Here is a 23,383-nt window from a genome sequence, read left to right as displayed (position 1 = left end):
TATTTTCAGCAGTGCCTGCGCTGACCTATTGCCAACAGAAAACCACTCCCATTTTGCTATACGCCGCTGAAACCAGACCCATTTTGACCAAGGAGTTCTGGTCTCTGTTATAAGAAAAATATTGGCGAGGAGTTTTAAACCTGCCCAATTGTACTCTGCTTCCTTTAATACGATATGAATTTGGTCTTATCTCATTTTTCAGCAGTTACACCTGGCACGTGATCGCATTATTCAGAAAATGCATTATGGCCATTAACAACAACTCAGTCTTGGGTTTTCTAGCTGATTATGTGTTCTCGTCATCTGATCCGTTTATAAGTAAATGGGGATCCCATGCAGTTCAGGCTATGTCCGGAATAGATGTATCCCTAATCACTCTGCTACAAAATCCTATGCAAGTCAAAACAAGATTGTTTGCCATGGACTGGGCCAACAATTGTGAGCAGTGCGCACAACATCGCGACTGCGATCCAGAAGGATATAGATCTAAAAAACACAGCATACCCAAGGCTTATCTGGTCCAATCCCCGTCTACGGCTCATAGAAATGACTTTTTACGATTAAGACTGAATCTGTGGCCGACAAGCCAAGTGTTGATGCGTAGGAAGATTATTAATGAAGCCCTGAACATTTGTCGTTTTTGCTTGGATGACACTAAAAGAGGATCTACAGCATCTATTGACTGAGTGCAAAGCTCTGTTACCTCAGCGCCAACTCCACTTTAAAGCAATTGTAGAACATTACAAAGTTAAAACCTCTACCACCTTGTGGCAGATCTACTCTGGCTACTCCGTCAAAGTGAGAATTCGATCTTTAGCGCTGCTGTGCGGCCTCAAACTGCGAGAGAACACTGGGGAACTCAGTTCAGTGGTTTAAATTTGTCTCAAGACCTGTATGCTTTGTGTACAAAAAATTAAATTTTTTTTCTTTCAGGTTATTGTCATTTGTTTTATCTTGTATTCAGACAGGCGAGTAACCTTAAGCTGTGACCTCTTTTGCGATTGTATTTTATGCTTATAATTTCTGAAATTTTAGATATTTTCTTTTCTGTTTGTTTTTTCTTTCTTTTTGGTTTAAAATGTTGCAAAGTTGATATTTTCAGCTATAAAAATAAAAAAAATGGCTAGGTCTTATATGGAAAGGGGGCTGGCTTGTCGTTGTGATCCTAATGAAGCCATCAGAAGGCAGCAGACCGCTAACTGGCCAGAGGCTAGATAGCTAAAAGTTGATCAGAAGGCTTCAGAGCTGGTCCACTCAAAACGTGTTATTCTAGATCGTTCTCATCTGTATATGCCTCAGCTAGCTTGTCAGTCAATCCAAGAATTACCTGGAAAATCTAGAGTATTAAGTGATATACTTAAAAATAAATAAAGATTTACTTTCTCAGACTTTCAATCTCATTGAAGTCCTAATAGCTGGTTTACAGTTTTTGCACTTCACACAATGGTTTATTGGTTAGCCGAGACCCACAATGGAATCCATCTCCACTCCTAATCTGGGAAAGACCGGCTGCCCTTTTGTAGTCTGGGGTTCTCATTGAGCATGCAGTCAATTCATAATACTGCCTTTATTATCATGCTTGTTCATCCTTGTACTCACCTACACATTGTACAAATTATAGCTTGCCCCCCTATAGTTAAGGTGAAAACATTGTATATAGACTTGCCAAAATTCTATTGCTAATAACGTTTCACCGATTTGGATGACATTTTCCAAAAGAAATTTTTGTGACACCTGACCTTGCCCCCCTGCCCCCATCCGCCCCCAACTGGACTTTTTTTGTAAACATGTTAAAAAATGAAACCGTTTTAAATTCAACAAAACACACCGTTTTCGTTCTACTCCCATTCATTTTCCCATAGAGAAAAAGTGCAATCTGTGGGAAGCGGTAGTGCAGAAACTGCTAGATGGATTTGGACCAAATAAGAAACAACTTGGCCACGAAGCGTTGACTTACTGTACTGGTTTGGGGTAAACTCATCCAGTAGTTTATAAAATATTTGACAGAAAAGGGGGTGCCCCCTGCTCTTAAAAACATGTATACATCTCCCATTGTGCTTTGCAGCAGAAAGGCTTTTCAGAAATTAAATCTGCCATTTTGTTTGGATCAATGCGGGCAGTGCCCGCAATACCACCTGGTAATCAGAAAAGTGAAAGTGCTCAAAAAGCTATTTGGAGGAGGAAAAAGGATGCAATGTCATCAAGAGGTCAGGTGGGATGGAGAGCGGCTGGGCATTATGTGTAATTGGGGATGATCTGCGGAGGCAATTACAGTAAGAACCTTTTTGGCTTATCAGGGGAATCTTACGAGATTCCCTTGGCAATAACACAAGACACGCTTGGAAAAGAAACTGTCACACAAACCGAAGAGCGATAGGGGGTAAAGGGAGATGGCCAGGGAGGGGAATAGTAATTGAGGGGCTAAGGGGACCAAAGAAAGAGGAGAGGGGCACATAGCGAGGACGTTCAAGAGTTTTGATTTTCTAGCAATACCGGGGGGGGAGGGGGGTAAGTCTCGCGAGAAAAGAGTGGGGAGAAAAAAATAATGTTTACATCTGCAGTGATCATATCTACTAGGCAGGGAGCAATGGGTCTTTGTGCCATGGATAATGGTTAGTGGGCCCTATGACGATTCACTAGTGTCCATTACTTTTCCCCTGATAGGAACCATTCCCTATGAGGCTAAGGAGGTGAGGCCACTCCCCAATAGTCCCCTTAAGGGTGGTAATATGTGGGAGGACCTCAGAGGGAGGGACTCCCCTCCTGGGGAAAAGGACAGGCAGCTGGAAAAGCATCTGAAACCCCATCCCAAAATACCTTACTCTGGTTGTCTCCCAATTCAAAGAAATACCTGTGTTATGCTAAAGCCAAGACTATCAGAAGTGTGGAGAATACTGGGACGAGAAAGAGTACGAAACACATGAACTAACAATATACAGACTTCACAAAATACTGTGATGAGGTGGCCTTTGAGAGGGATGAAGACTGCCACCAAAACACTGCAACTTGGAGCCGACGATACACAAAGGCGGAATCAAATATAAATGGAAAGCAAAGCTAGACTAAGAGAGACACCCTGGAAAGCAGCAGGACGCCAGCCAAGCCTGAAGATTCAAACCAGGAGTCGTGGAGGCACGCTAAGATGTGCAAGGCGAGACATTACCGAAGGATCCGGTGAGCCGGCAGGAAGCCGACTCAAACCAAGACTGCAATAGTTGTGGCTGAATGACTGCAGAAAGGTGGATCATTTGGTTCGGAAACAACGCAGAGACCGCCAGCCTAAAGCTGCCACGTAGAAACCCAGAACCACAGAACTGAGCGCTTGCGACCCCGGGAAGAACCAGAGCCGTATCCCCAAGCAGAAGCAGGTAATGGGAACGGCAGCAAGACTGGGTGGGTTCTGGGGCGATTTCCATACAGTGTCAAGCAAGAGTGTCTCAGGAGTAATCTTCGTTGTCACAGTGGTGACAAAGAAAATTCTACCGAGCAAGAGTGCATCAGGAGTAATCTCCTTTGTCACACGGGTGCCATAAAAAGGTACCAAGAGTCAAGAAAGACTCAGGAACCAACTCCTTTGTTACAGTGGCGATCCTCAGAGAATTGGTGGAAGATAGATTGCCCCATGAAGAATTAGAGACTATCTAAAATGGGAATTAACATTCAAAAGTTTGTGGAAAGAACTGAAAAGACTGTGTGGCTTATAGAACGAATTGCCAAAAGTCAGTTTAAAAAACTCTTCTTTGTTGACCAGGAGAAGGGAACCATTCTCCTGGTGTTGCTTGAAGCATTTGACTGAATACTGTATGTTGTTTAGTGGTAGGGACAGAGTAGGGGATTTGAGACAGAGGACGGTATATATTTTACTGTTGACCGACATCCTGACGTGCACCCAAGTTTTCCCTAGTGTGAGGCCAGAAGACTATTCTAGACATAGAATGGTACAAATGTGCCTTTTGTTGTTTCCGGGTAAAGTTGTGATGTGGTTTTGAAAAAATTCAACAGAGAAGGGAGTTCCCCCCGGGCCCAAAGCGCTTTTATGGATCTCCCTTGGTGCATTGCTTCAGAGAGACCTTTCAGAAATTAAAAGATGCTGTTTTATTGCTCGATTCAAGAGATTCCTAGGGTAAACCTGAGCGAAGCCAAAAAAACAGAGTTCTCAAAATTATATTTGGAGGAGGGAAAGGGGCAGTTTCATATTAGGGTAGAGTCAAGGAGGGTACTCAGTCTTTTTGCCTTATTGTTCCAATGTGGACACAGCTATTACTTACTAGGCAGGGGATGTGGGCCATGGCTATAGGCGGAGGTCAATAGCCATCGGTGAAAGGCCCAGTCAATGGGCCTCGGCCTTATTAGTGGTGCTAAAAGGACAGTGTAGGCTATGGCCACTCCGTCCTGGAGAGGATCTAGCATAACAAAACCCTTGAAATTCAATGACAAAATGTTAGTTGAGGTGTTTGAATTTATCGCAACAAAACCAATGAAATTCAGCAGTGTGGGAAGTGACGACCAGCCTAATTCCGAGTCACCCTCCACCCACTGCCATCCCTCCAAAGTTACTCAGCCCATGGGGACATATATGACATCACAACAGGAATTAACAAGGAGCTTAAACAAATGCTGTCATTCAGGAAATGACTCAGTTAAATTATCGTCACTTCCCATACCTGTTAAATTTCATGAGTTTTTTTGTGATAAATATAATCAATTTAACTATCTTTTTTTCACATTACCAATACACAAACACATCTAAAAACAGTTAAGGTTGCTTCCTAAAACATTTTAAAACCTACAAACATTAAGGTTTAAAGCAGCTTCTTACAATAGTAAGAGGATACCACAAAATGAAATACTTTGAAACCACCAATGATGTAACCTAAACATTGTTTTTTGTTGTTGTTGAAGCTTCGCAGTATGTTCATTTTTAACCTATTTTTGCTCTGTGATTTTGTGTGTTTATTACGTTTTTCCATTGTTATGTTTAATAAACAGGTTTTACATCGTTATGTCTAATGAGCATCTATTATCATAAAACATTGGTCATTTAATGTTAATTTTGTGAAAGTACTGATGTTTATATAGGTTTCCAATAGTGCAATAATGTGATTCTTTTTTACATTAGTGAGGTTTGTAATGTTTAATACTGGCAGGATGGTTTACAGAAGGAACATAATAGTGCAACTCCTGTGGGTTTATGTGTACGATAAGTAATATGTTACTTAACTGTAACTCTGGTTCTCCAGCATTAGTATCCTTCATAGATTCACATGCTGTGAATATTCCCAGTCGTCAGCCTGGGAATCTTCCGTAACAAAGCAGTTTAAACTTAAACTGAAACTTTCAGTCACTTTTGTGCTCTATCATAGTCATTTTGGGTCATACTGCTAACAGCCAATAGGAACACCTCCCTTAACTCCTCTCCTGTCGGCCACCTTCAGATTTGGCAGTGCATGTGAGTGGCAGTAAAAGCCAAAAGACGAGCCATGCATGGTAAATTGGAGTGTCGCATGTGAATCTATTAAAAGATACCAATGCTGAAGAATCGGAGTTACAGGTAAGTAACTTACTCCTTCTCCAGCATTGGATCTTTCATAGATTCACATACTGTGAATAGATTACAAAGCAGTATTACAACAATACCCATGAGCGGAGGCAAGCTCCCAGCATAACTTAGCACTTGAGATTTACCCACCTTATGCAAAAAGGTTACGCAGAACCGATTGGTCAACTAGACTCTTCTGCAGAATCTCTGTCGACACAACCTGGTTAACCTATGCACCAATCTCCAGGTGGCTGCACAGCAGATGTCGGGCGGCGGAATTCCAGAGAGGAAAGCTGTGGTTGCCGCCACTGCTCTGGTAGAGTGAACTCGGGGCCTGCCGCAAAACGGCCTGACAGTTTGCTGATAGCAGTATGAGATGCAGGCAGCAATTCATCTTGCGATAGAAGACAGACGTACCAGACCCAGAAGGTCCAAATGAAACAAACAGTTGATCTGTTGTATGGACTGACTTAGTACGTGCCACATAGTATTTGGGGGTGTGCACTACATCCAGCGTGTGCAGTGTTCGCTCCGCTGGAGACATTAGTGTGCCAAAGAATACAGGCTAAACCATCTGCTGATTTAGATGGAAAGCAGATGCCACCTACGGCACAAAGGACGGGTTAGTACGTAGAATAGCTTTGTCCTTGTGAAGTGTCAAATAGGACGGTTTTGCAGAAAAGCCTGGCTTTCACCCACTCGCCAGGCCGAAGTTATGGCCACCAAGAACACAGTTTTCCAGGAAAGATTTAAAATAGATGCTTGGTGCATGGGCTCGAACGGCAACTTCATAAGTCTTGGGAGTAGCACATTGAGCTCCTATGCTGGCGCCGGGCGACTGACAGGTGGTAATGACCAGAACAGCCCATGCAAAAACTCCTTCACCAGCTGGTGAGACCACAGGCATGGCACCCCTGCAGCGTGGTTGTACATGGAGATTGCAGCTAGGTGCACCTTAATGGAAGAATGCGTTAAAGCAGAATGAGCCAGGGACAACAGGATAGGGCAACAGATTCTCCATCTGGATAGTCTGAAGTTGCAGCTGTTGGTCTCTGCACCATACTTGAAAACACTTCCACTTACTCTTGTATCATTGCAAGGTGGACAGAGCTCTAGCCCTGGCCAGGATCGCCTAGCTATCTCACGGAAGGGACAGAGCCCCGAACTCTAACACAGAAGCCAGGCCACCAGATGGAGAGAGGCTGTGTCATGATGCAATATCGCTCCCCGATTCCTGGACACGGGCGACTGTTGTGGGCGCAGCTTGATCAGTGTTGCGGACGAGAGGGTAAGGGGGTTATGTTAGGGAGAATTTTCCTCTTAGTGCTAAATTCCTCCCACCTTAGAGACCCTCAGCTCTTTTGCTGGACTAAGGACTTAATTTTAACTCCTGGGTGAGTGGGACATTTTTCTCCCTCTCTCATGTGTTTTTACCTGATTTGGATCGTGTGTTTTCACTGTTTTTGGAGTCTGACAAACTCCACAGACTTCTGCTTTTTGTATGGTGACACAGCACCTTCAGTGCAGTGTCTAAAAATACCTTTTCTTGTGTGAACTACAGTTCCCATGACTAGTAAAGTGAAGGTAGTGTAGGTCCAGCGCACACCATCTTATGTGGAGTGCCGGGGGTTACTTTTTCCTGCCATTGTGCTTTTCTACCGCAGGCTGAACCCTCAGCTGCAGTACAGCACCCATGGGTGAGCATTTTGTCAAAATGGCCATGTCTTCTTTTTTCGCCATTTTCTGTTTGTGAGGTCTTTCTTGGGTTTTACTCTGTGCGTTGAAACAGGTTTGAGCCCTTTGTTTGTGTTGCGTTTGGCGGGGTTCAGCCCTGAAGCCCGCCCCTGGCTCCAGTGGGTCTGGAAGGACAGGATGTGAAAGAGGGTCCCGAAACTCCACTGTCCTTTGTCTGTAGGAATGCCTGAATGCAACTGGTCCCGATTGGCTGGCTGGCCTTTCATGACAGCCGCCCTGCTGTGTGATTTGACAGCCTAGGCTGTGCAAGAATGGGAGAAACTTGCTTAAAAGGCGAGGGTTTGGACTACAGGCAGAGTCAACCACTGGGAGAAACACCCACCGAAGAAACCGTGAACAAAGCTTGCTGCAACCTTGTGGACCTTTGAATTTCCCAGTGAAGCCCTGCTGCTGTGCTGACCTCCTTTTTCACCTCGACAGAGAAGCTCCAGACAAAACTACTTCCGTTGGGTTAGTGGGACCAACTCACACCCCACACCCCCAGACGAACACCACTGGAGCACTATCCCCAACTTGCTGTGCCTTTCCATTGCTTTGTGAGCCCAATGCCTGGAGCCGAGTGTCCGTAGTCTAGTACAACGTCTGCCGCAAAAGGAATCTGGCTAGAAGCTCCAGACGACTCCTAAGGACCCTCCTGAACCAGGACCTCCAGATCCAGAGTCCCCTCACCAGAGTGCAGGATCAAGGGAGCAGAGTCCAGCCGGTGTCCAAGATCTGCATCAGTGCTGTTTGCTAAGTGCTGAAACCGCGAAGTGCAGCTGAATTGGAAAGAGCCCATATCTGCAGACGACCTCCCAAGTACTGCCGCAGGAACCCTCCAGACGCCCTCCCTCTTGTCCCCACAACTGAAGCTCAGAAACCAGGGTCTGCACATCTGTAGCAAAACGGAATCCAGCTGTACCACTCTTCTTCTAACCAGAGGTACTGTTTAGGTTTGGGGTACTTACCTTATGGCCTTTAGCCGCACTCTTCTCACTTGGGAATTGCCTTGGTTTACCTTTTCCCCATGGACTTCAACTCCCTTCTCATAAAATTAACAACTTGTGGCCCTACAAGTGATTTTTCTGAACTCTCCAACTTTGTGCAAGACTTTGATCCAAGAAGTGCATCAGATCCATAGACTGTGTTCCAAATAACTGTCCACTCTTCTAAATCCATTGACGATTTGCTTGTCCCTCATAGGTGGTAGCAGTTACTAGTCTTTCCATCAAAGCTTTTCCATCGAGGGTTCGTTCCATCGAATCCTTTTCATCGAATTGCCATACATAAAGTGCAAAGTGTTTATGCATCGAAACCCTTTCATCTAATAGGGTTTCGTTATATATAAACACTTATTTGTTGCATGGAAAGTCGATGAAACATGCATAAGATTATGTTACATGGAGCTATCCAGTGCTGAAATCTATTCAATACAGTTGCAATGTAGTTCAGCACTGGACAGCTCCCTCTAACTTGTGTAATGTGCACTTTTATTTTATTTTTTTTTATTGTGGGGGTGGGGAGTCCCTCCCCCCCCAATAAAAGGTCACCAGTCCTAGAAAATAAAATGAAAGTGCACACTACACCAGTCAGAGGGAGCTGTCCAGTGCTGAAATCTATAATGTATTTCAGCACTGGACATCTCCCTCCAACTTGTGGTGCTTATGTGCCCCCCCCACGACACCATGGGGCGAGGGGTCCCTCACCAGACCCCCATTTTCAAAATGTAACCCTTTCCTCGACCCACTGAATTTCCAACCCAAAGATCCATGCATCCATTTTAAAAGGTATGTTTGAGTTGGAAATTCAATTAAAAGAAATTCAATGAATATGCTTTTCGATGGAAAAGCATTTCAATGAATGAATTTCAATGGATAATGATTCGATGGATATTATTTCAATGGATAGACTGCATACCGGTGGTAGCTTTTTGTGTACTGGTACTGCTGGGAAAGGCTCACCTAGACTTCTTTGGCGAATTTAGTGGTCCTAACATTTACTGAGAAATTGTTCAAACTTTTTTTAAACTCTTTATTGAGTTCAACATAACAATTACAATTTAGAAAAGACATTTTTAAGCAAAACAATCAGAGCATAACTTAAACATAAAATCCAGTAATTACATTAAAAAGAAATAGAAAAAAAGACAGTAAGCAAAAGAACATAGATTAGTAGTGAATTGGCAATCAGAGAACCTATCATCAAAACCACACATTTTTATTTTTTCAGCACAAATAAAACATAGAAGAAAACATCAACCCTCCCCACCCACCACCTGAAAATATAAATAAAATCAAAAACTGTTCTGACGGAGCATCAAGTATAAAACTAAATGAATCTACTCCATTGTTCATGATAGACTTTCTCTCTATGTAACTTACCTAACTTCAATTTCTCAAAACGTGAAAGAATTTGCAGCTGAACTAACCAATCTTCCACATATGGCTTTTCCTAGTCTTCCAGACATGCAATATTAGTCTAGCGGCAACCAAAATTACCTTATTAATCCAACACAACATCAGATATTCAAGATGCCAAACACAACTCAAAGACTTCATTATCACAGCTAATGGATTTCTAGGAAAATCAATACCACACACCATATCAACCCTATCCAAGACTTCATTCCAAAAACCCATTACTTTCTAGCAATTCCATAACATGTGTAACATAGTACCCTTTTCCTTCAAACAACCCCAGCACTTATCACTATCAGAAAGTCTCAATTTACACATCCTATCTGGGGTCCAAAACAGACGCCCTAAAGTCCTCTGGTGAATGAAGAGCAAATTTAAACCAGTTTTTGCCCTATTTGAAACCTTCCACATACTTTCCCACTCCTTCATAGATATAACCTCTCCCAATTCGTCAGACCATGCACATCTCAACTTATCCCATAATGCTAAGGAACGACTTTCAGTCGGAAAGAGTTTTAAAAAACTAGATACCTTATGCGGCGCAGTAGAAAGAAAATTACAGCTCTCAGGTCTCTGCAGCAGAGGCAAGTCAATCATCTGCCTCCTCTCTGAAATTAAAGCACTCAACAAATTATACCTTTGCAATTCCCTTTTATGTAGACCAAATGTATACCTTAAATCCTCAAAGGACAGCATACCCGCATCACACCAGATATCTTCTATTAACAATATGCCCCTGTTAATCCAGCTTCTCCAACACAACATCCTATTACTAATCTGCAGACCTGGATTCTGCCAGATGGAAGCTTCCTTATATAAATAGAACCCTTGCCCACCACTAATCAGAGAGATAATCGCATCCTTAGTGACATTCACTGCTTGCAAATTAGCCACTGGTCTAGGCAACCTATCAAAGGAGTATAAACTTTCAATACGAAAAGGTCTAATTTTGTGTTCCTCAATCCGAGCCCAAAGTGGAACCACATATCCATTCAGAGAAATAAATAGTCGATTTCTTTAACAAAAAGCCATTGTAATCATTTTCAAGAAAGGCATATCCAAATCCACCTTCAAATGGATCATAAGATACCTCGGTACTTTGGGTCTCTTACCAGCACCCCATAAACATTCCTGGAATACCTTAGCTACCCGACCAAGAACCTTTTTTGAAAATCTTAATGGAAGAGACTGCATAATGTATAAAAGCATATCTTCATGGCATTAACTTTTGCCCAAATAGTAAATGCGAGTCTTTCCCATTTATGCGGGTCCTTCCAAAGAGCTTCAATGACTATCAACATTAAACCCAACCATTATTTTCATATCTCTGGTGAGATATACTCACAAATATTACAGATCTATTTTCCCATTTACAGTTCCAGTTCAACAACCAATCGTGTATGGGAGTATCCCGAATTGGAAATACTATAGTTTTTGCCAGTTAATTTTGTAACCCGAGAGCCTACCCACTTCTTCAACCAGATCTCGTAGAATATTTCCGCCCGTTTAAGGATTACTAAGGACGATCGTAACATCTAACAAGCTAACACTTTAATTTCAATTTCTCCTATATTAAACCCTAAAAGACTCAGAGATTGTCGAATATAAAGCAAAAACAGTTCCACAGCTAGATTAAAAAGGTAGGGCGATTAAGGACACCCCTGACGAGTGAATAATTTAAAGGAAGTTGACAGTACGCAGTTTACCCAAACCCTAGCACTTATATTCAACTTTAACGCTCACACAGCATTAATGAACAATAGACCAAAACCATCATGCACTCGGCATAAACAAAAAAAAAGTAAATCCTCTGCTTCTGAACTAGACAAATTCAGAACATCTAATAGCGTTCTAATGTTATCATAACCAAAGCGCTGTTTCATAAAACCCACCCAAGTACCACCTATCAAAGCACCTATATGTTTATTGAGCCCATTGGTCAGGATTTTTGTAAAAATCTTCATATCCCCATTAAGAAGAGAAATAGGGCGATCATTACCACATTTTGATGCATCTTTCCCCACCTTCGGAACTACAGTAAAAATAGCCTTTCATTGAGGGACATAATGTAGCCTCCATTAAAAATCTATTGTAGAGAGCGCATAGTTCTGGGGAAAGCTGCTCACTAAAAGACTGACAAAATTCAGTCGACAGACCATCCGGCCCCGGCGACTTTCCGATCTTTAAATCCTGGATAGCCCGTAGGACCTCATCAATCGATACTGCAGAATCAATAAAGTCTCTAGCATCACGAGATAGATGGGGAACTCCAATTTTATCAAAAAACTTTTTGAGTTCATTTTCTGACGGACTACAGTCCTCAGCATATAGAGTAGAGTAAAAAGACAGAAAACACTCACTCATCTCCTCTCTCTTAAACACCACACTACCTGAACCATTATCCAGCTAACGGATAAACGATCGTGCAGTAAGGCCTTTCTATCTCCTCGCTAGCAACCCGCCACTACAATCTCCACTCTCCCCGAAACACTTTTGTATAGAAGATACCACGGGCAACTTGAGCATCAACTTCACATTTCAACAATTCTCTCACCTTATCCACTTTAATACGATCTTCCACAGCCTTTGTGCGGGCAAATGTACATTGTAATACACCCAATTCCAAATCTCTCAACCTAGTTTCCGCCTAACCCTAGCAGTCCAGTTCATTAGTTCATCTTTTTATCAAGGCCTTGAGAGTCCCATTCTTTTATTAGACTATCAGCGGATCCATTATTCTCACTAAAATAATTCACAATAGATCTATTTAATTATTTTAAAGCATTCTCCTCTTTCACGATGAACGGTTTTTATCTCCATCTACAAGAATCACGTCTAAATAATCCAAAATGCAGTTTAAACTTAACTAACGAATGATCAGAGAGATGCCGTTCACAGATCCTTGCCTCAACCACAGCTTCAACTAAAGTGTCAGAGGTGAGTACAGTCAATCCTGGAAAACGAGTCATGAGCCGGAGAATAAAATGATGAACTCCTTTCCCCTTGATGTAAAGTCCTCTAAGAATCAATTTAGTCAAATGTTTCAATAAAATCTGAAATTCCTTACTAGATTTCTAGCCGGTAAAATGACATTTGGAAGACCTATCCAATTTGTAGTCCAGGACACAATTAATGTTCTAACTTTACTTCCCTTAACCTTTCCTTTCTACAACTCTGAATCTGCAAAGTAGAACAGTGCAATATAAAAATGAAAATACTATCCTAGTGATTGAAGTCACCTCCGGGTGTAGGAGAAGTGTATGAAGCATATCCAAAAATTATTCACTGGCTTGTTTGATTCTGAAAAGTAATTTCCAAAGTTTATTCGTATTTTTACAACCTTTTGCCTTTTTAAAGAATACTAATTTAAAACCGACGTTAAATAAATAAATGAATAACTATTTATAATTGAAACCTTGAGTGTACGTGTTACTTGTATTTACAAATTTCAATTGTACAGCTCACATTTACCCTCTTGAGATAGGCCTGGCTGCTCGGTCACACTACCAACCTGTGTAGTACAGACCTATACCAAAAGGTGGATTACCGAATACCAAGCAGATAAGTGTTGTGTAGTCTCACACAGTGGGACTGCACCAATTCTTACCCAACAGGTCTGGGTACCAAAACTGTCAGGGCCTCCAAAATCAGTTTGCACCAATACAGTCTGAAGGTGTGTAGGACTCGAGGCATCAGAGGAAATGCATACAGAAACGTACCTTCCCATGCAAAGGCACCCCACAAGCTCTCCATATTGGGGGGTGGGGGCGAGTAGCTGGCAAAGGTCTTGCAGCGACTGTTGTCGTGGGCGGCAAAGAGGTCGATCTCCGGAGTGCCCCACGTTTGAAACAAGTGAAGCTGGTCATTTGCGCAGTTCCACTTGTGGCAAGAGCGTAACTCCCTGCTGAGGGAGTCCGCCACAGTGCTCTGAATCCCTGTTAGATGAAGCGCAAATGAGAAACATGCCCTGCTGTAGAGCCCAAAGCCACAGGGCTTGGGCCTCCCTTGAAAGCCGTGGGGACCTTGTTCCTCTTTGCTTGCGGACATAAAACACTGACGTTGTGTTGTTGGTGTAAATCCATTCCACCTTTCCACATAGGAAGGGAAGGGCAGGGCCCAAAACATTGCTCGTGGCTCCACCCAGTTAATGTGCTTGCTCTTTTCCTCCTCAGACCAAAGGCCCCTGGTGTGTTGGACTCGACAGTGGGTGCCCCAGCCCTCTAGTGAAGCATCTGTCATGACGGTGGCTTGATGCTCCGGCAGCAAGCGCCCTGCACCAGAGGTTTCCTCACTGACCACCAGCGAAGGCTCTGCTTGAAACCCAGCGTCAGAGCAATGCAGTCATGCCAGAACCCGGAGGCTTTGATCCAGCGGGCATTCAGGAATTCCTGCACCGTTCTCATGCGTAACCGGGAGTTTGTGATCAACGGAATGCATGACGAAAACATCCCCAGCAGGAATTTGTTGTTGCAGACTGGCGTAACCTGGGCACTGCTGAGACAGCGCACCTTGTCAAGAGGAGCTGCCATCCTTTCGTCCGAGGGTCTGGCGGTGCAGGTTTGGGTGTGGAGTCTTGCTCAGAGATAAGAGTGCCTGCTGCGATGGAACCATGCACGACTTTGGGAAGTTGGAGAAACCCAGATTCTGTAGACACTGGAGGTAGTGGCAGTGTTTGTTTCTGCCAGCAGATGGGAGGGGGGTGCTTACAAACCAGTGTACATACAGGTAGACATGAACGCCCCTCTGCCGCAGGTGAGACACCACTGGCCCAAGGCATTTGGTAAATACCCACAGAGCAGAACGCAGGCCGAATGGAAGGGCCTTGAACTGATCATGCACTCCTGCCTCCACGACGCATAGGTAGCGCCGATGAGAAGCGAACAGGGATGTGAAAGTAGGCATCCTCAAGGTTGAGGGATGCCAAGAAATCGCCTTGTTGTAGCTGGGACACCACCTGCTGTAGTATGACCATGCAGAATGTTTGTGCCTTGAGGAACTTGAGCACCCTCAGATCTAACATGGGCCCCCAAATCGCTGACTTGTGCAGTGACTTTCACCTTACCTGGAAGTAGCGGGAGTAAAATCCTCTGACCAGTTCATCCATGGGATCCTTCTCCACTGCAGAGCTCCTACTTCTTGAAGCAAAAAGTATTGCAACTTCTCTGGTTTGTGCATGGGAGAATGTCCGGTGGATAGTCCTCGAACTCCAGCGAGTGACCTTGCTGGAGGAGGGATAGCACCCTTTGTCGGTGTGATGTGTGTCCATTCTTTCACAAACCTTGACAGTAGTCCTCCCACCGGGGTGCTAAAGCGGGAGGACCTGGCCCTCGACTGGTCATGCCCGTTTGCCAGACTGGCCCAAGATTGGGTGGAGCCACAACGTCTCTGCGAACCCCGGTAGGACTGGGGCCTTTTTCTTGTACTGGTTCCCTGATGAGTAAAGGGGCTTGTAATGGGAGGAGGAGGACTGGTATGTGGTGCCATTATCCCGCGAAGTCCTGCAATAGCAACCTTTCCCTGAACAAAATGACTGATGCCTTTGCTGTAGTGTGCCCAAGGAGCGAGGGGTTACTGTGCCTTTTATGGACTGCAAGGTCTCCCTCTGCCTTCTTCCCAAAGGGCAGACCCGTCAAAGGGCATATCCAAGACCCTGGACTGGACATCGAGTCAAAAATCTTTGGCCTTGAGCCAACCCCACCTGTGTAGGACCACTCCATTCGATAACCAGAATCAGCGATGTCCACAGAGACCGTAATGGCATGGTCTGATGCCAACTTGCCTTCATGGAAGATATCCAAGGCCTCCTACTTTGTGAGAGGATGGGCACTGCATTAGCCGCCCTGATGGTTGTGGCTGCGGTGGTAATGATCTTCTTAACAAAAGGCGTTTGTCTTCCTTGTCTGGGGTTACAGAGCAGGATGACTATAGGTTAGCCAAACTCTTTCTGGCAGCTGCAGTGACAACAGTCTGATATGGGTTGAGCGCGCAGGCAGGCGGCAGCGTTCTCTGGGGTTCTGTACTTTGCGCCAGGGTAATCAGGCCATCCTCCCAGACGTATTCCAACAGCTAGATGGACATGCCAGATTTCATGCGCTGCTCTCTGCGCTGGTACAGAACTCTCCTTTCCCTGCTCCTCTAGCGTAAGGCCGAACATAGTGGCCACCCTGGACATGAGCATGTGGAAGGCCCCTACTTCATCAGGGGGCGAGTTCCTGAGTGGAAGGTCATCTGGTTCCCCATCAGCTGTGATGAGTTGGGGTCTGTGTCTGTCCCAGTATCCGCCAGCCTCCGCCAGCCCTGAATGGGGATTACCCCTTCAGAGGGGACAAGGCAGGTCATCCATTTCCCCCGTTGGCCAGGGGGCGTCTTTTGAAGGTCACCTAAGAGACGCCACAACTGGGGCTTGTGCAGGCAGCCGTTGTTGGCTGCCACTAGAGTGGTTAAAGTAGATAAAATGTCTAGTGACATCTTTTTGTGGAAGCAGCGATGGATCGGGTAGTCTGATGGCTTGAGTTGAATGCAGAGGGGGGTAAAGGTGGTAGCCTGATCAGGCTTGCCTCTCCCCGCGGTTAACTTCTGGCAGGCGATTCATATTTGTACGTCACAGCGCAACCTCCCCCACATGTCAAACTAGAGTCACTGGCGGCGGGGAACACTGATCTCAAGACACTAGTCCTTGACCGGCAATATAAAGAGGACTCCCTAACGGACCCGGGCTCCTCCTCGCTGAAAGCATGACGCTTAATCTTTGCTCTTAGCAAGACCAACCACCCTTACTACCGGTGGCTTCCTATCTGGAATTTCCCCGAGCTACACCCACTCTGTGATAAGGCAATCGAAGTAAGGTGGAAGGGGATGGGATATCAGGCTTTAGCAGACCTATTTCCAGATGGGAGGTTTATCACACTTGAGAATTGGGAGGCCAGTCGGATTGTTTCAGTAGGTGAGAGATTCCAATGCTATAGAATCCGCTCAGGGGTGGCGGCTAGATTGCCCTTTGCAAATATTTGTGTCACAGTTGGCAGTGACAGGGGCCTGTAGGGCCCGCTCGGACTACTTGGCCTGTCTTGTTTGAAGAGTATTGTAATCGCTGCTTCTCGCAGTAATTCAGGGAGCAACGATTCACTCAGGAATTCCTGCCATAAATTAAGGAGAATAGGGGCTATAACTGCAGCGTATTGCTGGTAAAACTCTTGCCGTGAGGCCCTCTGGCCCAGGGGCCTTCCCCTTTGGTAGGTGGGAAATGACCGTCATGATCCCTTCAAGCGTGATGGGGTCATGCAAGGTCTCCCTGGCCTGGGAATTAAGACACGAAAGCGGGATACGTTCTATTAGTGCATGTATGGCACGTTCCCCGCGGGGCCGCTATATATGCGGTATATAGCTCGCAACAGAAGTCACAGAAAGCTTCCACCACTTCCTCGTCTGCCCATTTAACATTGCCCTTCTGGTCAAGAATGGAGGCTACCTGGGGTCACCCCCTTTCCGTCTGCACCAGCCTCGCCAGTGTTCTCCCCAGCCTATCGCCTTCGCCATACTTACTGGCCGCGTGGCGTGGGGAGAAGTAGCACACCTCCATCGTTGCATGTGCCTGAAATGTCTCAAGTTCCATACGGATATGCAGTAGTGTATGTGGATGAGGGGACCGGGCACATTCAGACTCAAGCTTCTTAAGGGCCAGTTCAGATTTCTCAAGGTCCCTCTGTATGCTTACCTCCCTGGATATCGCCATTGCTCGAATATAAATCTTGAAGGCTTGCTACCTGACTCCATGGGAGGTGGACTCCTCGTATTGCAGTCAAAGAAGGTGTCAATATCGGCCTGGAACACTATATTTTCCAGAGTGGTTGATTTTAACCTCCAAGAGCAGTTGTTAGGTCTGTCACGGACCTGTAACGTCAGGGATACTGGGGAATGATCGGAAAGTGTACATGGTCCAATGTTCACGTCTGAAACCCTCCCCATCAATGAGCCAGTTATCAGATACCAGACTATACGAGAGGACATATTTTGAACTGAGGAATAAAACGTGCAGTCCCTCATATAGGGGTGGATTGTGCGCCAAACATCGCAGAGACCCAGTGTCTGTAAGAGGGATAGCAGTCGATGGGCAGCCATAGTTGAGGCCTGGGCGTTGAGCCAGTTCTGTTGAGCAACCAATTATCAAATTCATGTCGCCGCCCCAAATTAAAAGATAACCCATTGCATGCAAATATGAGCTTCTGAAAAGGAGTAAAAAACTCTGGGGAGTCGATATCGGGACAGTATGTATTGGCAAGGATCAATTCAGTACCTTCTAGGATGCAGTGTATCAACATATATCTCCCTTCAGGGTCGATATGTACCTTCTTCTCCACAAATTTAAGTTTTTATGTACCAGTATCATTACCCCCCCCCCCTCCCCCAGGACTGGGAAGAGTAGGAGGTAAAGTATCTGTTCCTACCCCATTCGGGGGCCTTATTTCAACACACACCTTCCCTGGCATGTGTTTCTTGTAATAGCAGCACATTTGCTTTGTGGCAGCCTGCATATGACATTATCTTACGTGTTTTAGTTACATTACCCAGGCCCTGGACATTCCAGCTCTGTATTTTTATCTTTTGTGCCATGTTCCCAGTATTAACCATTTGTATACACAATGCAATACTTTAGCCCAGAATGTTATGTACCATGATGTCCACCCTCTCAAGTACTCGCTTGCCAAAAATGTGAGTTTTTCTCCCTCGCGTTCCCCGGCTGTGCGCTACGTTCGCACCAGCTCCTATCGGGCCATACCTTAATAACAATGTCCCATCCCCCACCGCCCCTCACCCACCCCCCACCCCCCGTTTCCTAGCAGTGCAGTGCCCCCTCCCACCCCAACAAAAAACTCGGTCCAACTGGGATCGGGCCTATATTTAATCCTGCAAACACACATAGCAACTGCAAAGGGGTAAACTGTTGTCGCACAGCATCGAACTTTGAACTTGGGGTATTTTCCCTGGCATTTATATTGCAAAGAGGCGGTTGTTACACAATACATGCTCCTACCTACTCATGTAAAATCAGGCATCATTGATCATGGGCAGAGACACATGAGCCAAGGGCCATCAGGTTGGCAGGCGACTCTCAACCCGGTCAGCAGCTGGGTTGTCCAGTGGTATCTGTGCTTCAATACATTTCACCGATTCACTTGGGACCATGAAAAAGTAAAGATTGCCTCTGAACTGGAGCTTCAGGCGTGCACGGAACAGCATGTCATATTGGACATGCCTCTCCCTGAGCATTTTTTTCAAACCAATAAATTGTCGTCGCTCCTGCTGTCCGAGGTAGAAAAATCGGGGAACATCCGGATGATTTGGGAGCCCACTCTCATTTCTTTCCTTTCTCGGGCTAGACGAAGCAAATGGTCTCTGCCCTGGTAGCTTAGTATTTTTGCTATTATAGGTCTGGGGAAGTCACCAAGTTTGGGCTGGGGGGCCACGGCATGGTGGGCACGCTCCACTGCAAAGGGCGGGGACAGGTCAGGGCTTCCCAGGAGATCTTTCAGTAGGTTCTCGACGGCCAACTCCATTTTCCCTGTGAGTGCATCTTCAGGGACCCCAACAATGCGTATATTGTTCCTTTGGGTGCGCAACTCAAAGTCGTCACATTTGTTTTTAACGAATTTCATATCTCTGGTCAGGGCGGTGACAGTGTCTTGGAGAGCGTGCAGGCTGCCTTCGTTGGCCCCTATCCAGTTCTCAGCCTCCATAATCCAGGCGCCCTCATGGGCTAGTTGGGATCTCATTGATGCCACATAAGCTGTGATATTGTCTAATTTCTCGTGCACCGGCACAAATCCCTTTGCCATAGCCGCCATCATGCTGGTCAGGTCTGGGGGAAGCGCCACAGGGTCCAGCAGGGCAGGCTATAGGTGAACCAGTGGTTCTATCCGCGGCTAGGGACACGCTGCCTGAGAAGTTCCTGTCCATCACAACTCTCGGGGCAAGAAGAAGTGTAGGGGTCCTAGTATGCCCTTGGGAACTGATTGGAGAGTGGCCCCCAGAAATGCAAGGATATCAGGAGTTTGTTGTGGTAGAGGCCATGTCCCATTGATTGCAGACAGCGTTAAAGCCAGGGGTCACAATGTGGTGATCAGCTCACGAGTCGCCCAGAGAGTGGATGGTCAATGGCTTCAGGCCCCCTCGCTCCCGCCTCCACAGCGCGTTAAGGGTCCTGCCTTGCTGAGGTGGGGCTCCCCAAGCACAGCGTCTACTAATGCCCTCAACGTTCGGTTCCGGTAGGAGGGGTGGAGGGGGGCAGTCAGCACCCAAAGGCTGCCCTTATATGTATGGGGGTGTGGGATGGGGCAAAACTTCCATCACCTCAGTTCCGCCAGCATGTGGGGAACATCCGACCTCCTTCTCAAACAGGTTCACTGCTTACGGCCCAGGTTGCAGGATTGGTCTAGTCTTCCCCCCAGGGGGGAACCGCCACGGTGCAGAACACAGCCCGCTGTGTGTCTCCCTCTCAGTGTGTAAGGGGGCCCATCAGCCAGCCCACCAGGAGCTCCAGAAGAGAGTCAGGGGTGTGAAAGCTCCCGGGGGAGAAATAAAGGCTAGGTCTGGTATCAGGAGCTGCCTCCTCTGTGCCAGCGGCTCCTGCAATGCGGTCTTGGGGCCTCCCACAGGCAGCAGGGGAGTCAGTCTAACGAACCAGCTTCCTCAGCTAGGGCAGCTCCAGGCATCCACACATTTCGGCCCCCAGAGTTCCGGCAGGGAGCAGGGGGCCGGGTCGGGCAGCAAGCAATATGCAAACCACCTGCAAACAGGGTACTTATGCAGGGGGGCATCCCAGTTACAACTCCGTTGCAACCGCAGCCGGGGCCCACCTGTGCGCAGGCCGCCGACAGCCCGCTCTCTCCACTCACTCCCCACAGTCCGGGCCAGCAGGGCTCAGAACTTAGCAGCCCAGTCCTCTTCCAGCACAGCACTCGGACCAGGCACACAGCAGGTACTGAGGATTTTGCCCACTGCTAATATGGTGGCATATAGTACGGGATTTCATCGCCTCCTTGCCGGATAACTGTGCCGTGGTGCTGTGCTTAAACGCTAGGCATCCATTACACGCGGTTGCTCAACAGCACCCCAATGGATGGTATTTTTAATGCAAGTGGTAGGTTTTATTGTACAGATTAGGATATTTTTCTTTTCTATATTTTATGGCACTACCTCTAGGGTGAAATAGGGGTACATCATTGGTGGTTTGAAGTAGAATTTTAGGTTTTGTTGCTATCCGGTTATACTTGTTTTCTTATGAGAAGCTTTCTTACACCTCTATGTTGGCATTTCCAATATTTGCAGATTTTACCATTTTGTAGGTAGTAACAACTGTTTTTAGATGCATTTCTAAAAAGGAAAGGATTGCTTACAGTTAAGCAAGATTGTATGCAGTACCCTTTGGGAGACTACACCAATATTGTCCTCCTGGCAATAGGTAACCCAACTTTTGGTAAAAGTCTGTACTACACAGGTTGGTAGTGTGGCTGAGCAGCAAGGTTCATCTCAAGAGGGGTCAGTGTGAGCTCTAGGGTGTAACAGAGATTCACAGTGACAAGTATCCAAATACACTCTTACACTCAAGGTTTCTTGATTAAACAAGTATTTATTAATTTAACAGTCAGTTGAATAAGCCTTGTTTAGAAGGGGGCAATTATATGTAACACAAAAATATACTTCAAAATACACACTCCGTTTCAATAAATCAGTAGATACCCATTGGGGCTGGCACACAAGACACTTCCTACACCCTCAGGTGACTTAAATAACTAGGACATTGATATACCACTGGTACATTTAGCGCAATACTGAGTTTGGTGTCAAAGAAAAGGTTTTAGGGAATACAACAAAGGTTAACACATTCTTCAGCAGGTAAGTACTTTTGAACCCTCCAATGCAAAGTAAATGAACCCTTCCCTGGGTGCACAGTAAATTACAAAGTTACAGGTAAAAATAGTCTTTCAGGGAGCAAGGCCAGCCAATGCGAATTAAGCAAAAGTCTAGGTGAGCTGAAGCACTTCTCTGCAGGTAAGTAACAGGTTTTCAAAGTTTTTGTATAACATGAAATCACTGTAGGGCCACAAGCTGGGAGGCTTGCGAGGGCAAAGCTGCAAGCAACTCTGCAAAAGCAACCAAGTGAAGTCTCAACCGAGAGCTAGCAAGGCTACACAAGAAGTAAGCAACCCCTTAGTTTCACAGTACATTTGATTTGAAGAAATTGGTTTCAGCTGGCTTCTGTTCATGTGTAGGTCTGCAGATCCTGTTGTTCGTGGGCCTCAGTCGTGGGGAAAAGAGAGAGGACGTCTGGGGACTCCTGCACTACGAATGGGAGGTCAGCGGCAGCAATGGGCAAACTTCAGATCAACAGCACTTTGCGGTTTCAGCCGCACGCGTCTCTCGCAAATAACACCACTGTGGTTCTCGGATACCACTATGGACTTTCCTCACATCTGGAGTCCAGCACTCTGTAGAGGTGGCTCAGACTTGGTCGGTCCTGCTTCATGGGAGTACGGAGGATCTTCCTGGAGCTCAGGACCGACTTAAAGACATTCACTCGATTCTGGTATTCCTCTCCCTGGCAACTGGTTCCTGCAGGAGCAATGGAAGTACAGCCAGCTCCAAGAGGATGTCCAGATGAGCCTGTCTTGGGGTCGATTGGTCCCACCAACCCAAGGGGAGAAGTCGTCCTTCGAAGGTCTTCTCTAGTCGAGGCGAATTCGAAGCTTCACCACTGCAGCAGGGTTTCACCGGGCAAACCAACAGTCCAGGAGTTGCAGCAGGCGTCTCTTCCAAGTGCTTCTTCAGATTCATTTGTCCAGTGGTCGACTGACTTCCAAGCAAAAAGCCTCACCTTTTATGCAGTTTTCTCCCATTCATTCGCAGCCTAGCTGTCAATCACACATCAGGGTGGCTGTCCTCCAAGGACAGCCCAGCCAGCCGGACCATCACCTTTGGGTGCATACCTGTAACCAAGGGGATTAAGCACAGGGAGTTTCAGCACCCCCCTCACTTCCTGCCCCTGCCAGACACGGGGGAGCTAGAGGCGGGTTTCAGCACTGAAGCCCGCCAAAGACAAAACAAGCAAAGGGACCAAACCTGGTTTGGCGCGCAGAGTAAATCTCAAGAAGGACCTTTCCAAGAAGAAATGGCGAAAAAGGAAGACCGGGGCCATTTTGACAAAATGGGCACCCATGTGTGCCTTACTGCAGCTGCGAAGGCAGCCCACGGTAAAAGCGCACAATGGTAGTAAAAAGTAAACCACTGCCACCAGCCATTAATTGTAGAAAGGGTAACAAAAAATGTTACATGAGAAACTAGACAAAGTGGATACTAAGTAACCCCTCCAGCTACCTATGGTAAGACAGCATATGCTGAGTCTAGAAAGTTACAAAATGTAAGTAAAGTCAATTTCACTTCACTGCTCTTGGAAACAATAGTTTTACCAAGAGAAGGTATTTAAACCTTTGGGAACTATAAGACTTCCCTGTGTCACTGTACTAAACAGACCATCCAGCTTATAGCGATTTTGTGATCCTGCAAAATGCTGCGAAAACGGCCGTTTTGTGCAAAAACAGTATCTTTATAAAAAAAAAAAAAAATTAAATCTGCAAAAACTACGGTTTAAAAAAAGAAATACTCAGGATGGCAGGTATACAAAATTTTTTAACAGAAA

The 23,383-nt window shown here is 45.9% G+C and overlaps 1 protein-coding gene across 3 annotated transcripts in view; it reads right to left on the bottom strand.

The window, feature by feature from the left end:
- The window catches only part of MED18 (mediator complex subunit 18), a 361,400-nt gene that overhangs the window by 3,793 nt on the left and 334,224 nt on the right, over positions 1 to 23,383 (bottom strand). The gene's annotated exons all lie outside the window — the stretch shown is intronic.

The sequence above is a fragment of the Ambystoma mexicanum genome, chromosome 11 (assembly GCF_040938575.1).
Source record: "Ambystoma mexicanum isolate Mex_15411 chromosome 11, UKY_AmexF1_1, whole genome shotgun sequence".
NCBI classification, from domain to species: Eukaryota; Metazoa; Chordata; class Amphibia; order Caudata; family Ambystomatidae; genus Ambystoma; species Ambystoma mexicanum.
Note: the sequence above shows the minus strand (reverse complement) of the source record. Positions and strands in the feature narration are given on the sequence as shown.